Source organism: Orycteropus afer, unplaced genomic scaffold, assembly GCF_000298275.1.
Source record: "Orycteropus afer afer isolate SDZICR_OR568_19922 unplaced genomic scaffold, OryAfe1.0 scaffold00049, whole genome shotgun sequence".
NCBI classification, from domain to species: Eukaryota; Metazoa; Chordata; class Mammalia; order Tubulidentata; family Orycteropodidae; genus Orycteropus; species Orycteropus afer.
Genome location: NW_006921636.1, coordinates 12,291,231 through 12,293,642, shown reverse-complemented (window position 1 = coordinate 12,293,642; position 2,412 = coordinate 12,291,231).

The window sequence follows — 2,412 nt, the reverse complement described above, 5'->3', positions numbered from 1 at the left end:
AGGGAGGAGGAGGAATAGGGCGACGCTGTTTGCGCCCCGGGCCTGTGGGGTTCCACCCCGCCAAGTCCTCTGCTGCCAGCCCCCACACTCCATCCTCAGACTCGCCCAGCATACAGGCGTCTAGTCACCGATGGAGACAGGCCTCACTCAGAGACACAGACACGCTCAGAAGGGACGCATTCGGAGCGACTGGCACAGATCCCTAGGTATTCAGCCATCCACACAGAGAGGTGCTCAGATTCACACTTGAACCCATAGAGAAGCTCAAACAGGCACCCACATGCATACAGTCACTGCAAGATCCACCACAGGCACCTCAGACACACAGACACCCTCAGACTCACAGACCATCGAACAGGTACAACCAGAGTCAGTCTCATAGACCCCTGGACAAACAAATCCACAGATGCGCAGAGACGATAGAGACCCTCGGTCTCACACTGAGACATTTAAGTACATACACCCGCTTGACAAGCTCAACCTCACAGAGACCTGCAGACACCCATAGCACTCAGCTTTCTCACAGAGACCCTCAGGTCCCACACAGACCCACCGAGAATTGCAGGCAGGCACACACTGTCATGTCGCACACTTACAGACACTCTGAAAGATACATCAGTGATTCACAGACCCTCATACACTCAGATGAACACCCTCTCAGACCCTCCCACGAGCACAGACAGAGGTGTTCAGCTCAGAATCACCCGCTGGCGTCAGGACCCTAAGCACTGACCGACACACACAAACATTCAAACTCACACATACAAACCCTCTGACAAGTGCACCCACAGACACCCTCAGACTCACACAGAGGCACTCAGATACACTCAGATGAACACACTCTCTCAGCCCACAGAATACAGTGTGGTTGTTTTACACCACGAAGTTTGGGGGTAATATTTTATGCCACAATGAAACAGTGATGTTGAGCAAGTGAACTCACCTCTTCTGAGCCTCAGTTTCTTTTGTTGTAAAATGGGAGTGATACGTCATCATGTGAGTGTCATCACTGAATGAATTAATAAGTGTGGAGTCCTTAGGACAGTGCCCAAGGGAGACACAGTAAGTAGTGAGCGGCTGTATTAAAAAATTCTCAGAGGCAGATATCCAGAGCCGGAAGGAATCTGAAAGATTACCCAACTCCGACTCAATGGCAGTGGAGTGAGTTCATCTGGGAGAGAGGGAAACTGAAGGCCAGAAACTGCAAGGGACTACCTAAAGCCACATAGTACAAGGGAACAGAGCTATTGCCAAATGAAGACATTCTGACCTGGACCAGTGCTCTTCCTACTGTACGCCAGGCTGCCTGCTCACCTGGGAGTGGGAGGTGGAGGGAGGTCCCTGGGGCTAATGCAGATGAGGCTGCCGGTATAGAAGCAGAAAGACGCCCAACAGAAGCAGTCAGCCTCTGGCCAACCATATAGGCAATGGACTTCCTGATGAGAATTCATCCTTCTTGGTTGACTGATGTCTAAAATTCTACCATTAGGGCTTGGATGTGTAAGCTTAAATTGGGGTATGTACTTTCCCCATGGAAGATGTAAGTTGTACTTGCACCTGAGTATGAATAATGTGTCCTAAGCTCAAGTTTGACAGTGAGGGGTTGCTTGAAACTGTGGATGGGGGAGTGGTACATCCAGAAGAAGGATAGGAGAAACTGGAGACAACTTCCATTTGGGACTCACAGCCCACTAAGGTAGAGGATGCCAAAGGCCAAGTCATCCAATAGCGTGGAGTTGAAGGAATATGGCCTGATTAAGTTCAAATATCTGTCCTTATTCTAGCAGTGTGACCTTTGGCAAGTCTCTTGGGGTTCTCAAAGAAAATGGGGATAATTAATGTTCATTTTGCAAAGTCAAGCTAAAGATTAGATGTATACAGATAGAGTACTTGGCGTATTTGATTTTTTCCATTACTATCCAGTCTATTCCAATTCACAGCAACCCTGCAGGACAGAGTAGACCTGCCCCATAGCGTTTCCAAGGCTGTAATCTATACACTCCAACATAAAACAAAAATCCTCATAACTGGACCAATGAGCAGCATCATGACAAATGGGGAGAAGATAGAACTTGTCAGAGATTTCATATTGTTTCCACAATCAACACCAATGGAAGCAGCAGTCAAGACATCAGACATGTATTGCACTGGGTAAATCTACTGCAAAAGACCTTTTTAAAGTGCTGAAGAGCAAAGATGTCTTTTTGAAAACTAAAGTGAGCTTAACCCAAGCCAGGATGTTTTCAATCGCCTCATATGCATGTGAAAACTGAACAATGAATAAGCATGACTGAAGAAGAGTTGATGCTTTTGAGTTGCGGTGTTGATGAAGAATACTGAAAGTACCATGGACCACCAGAAGAACTAACAAATCTGTCCTAGAGGAAGTGCAGCCAGAATGCTCCTTGGAAG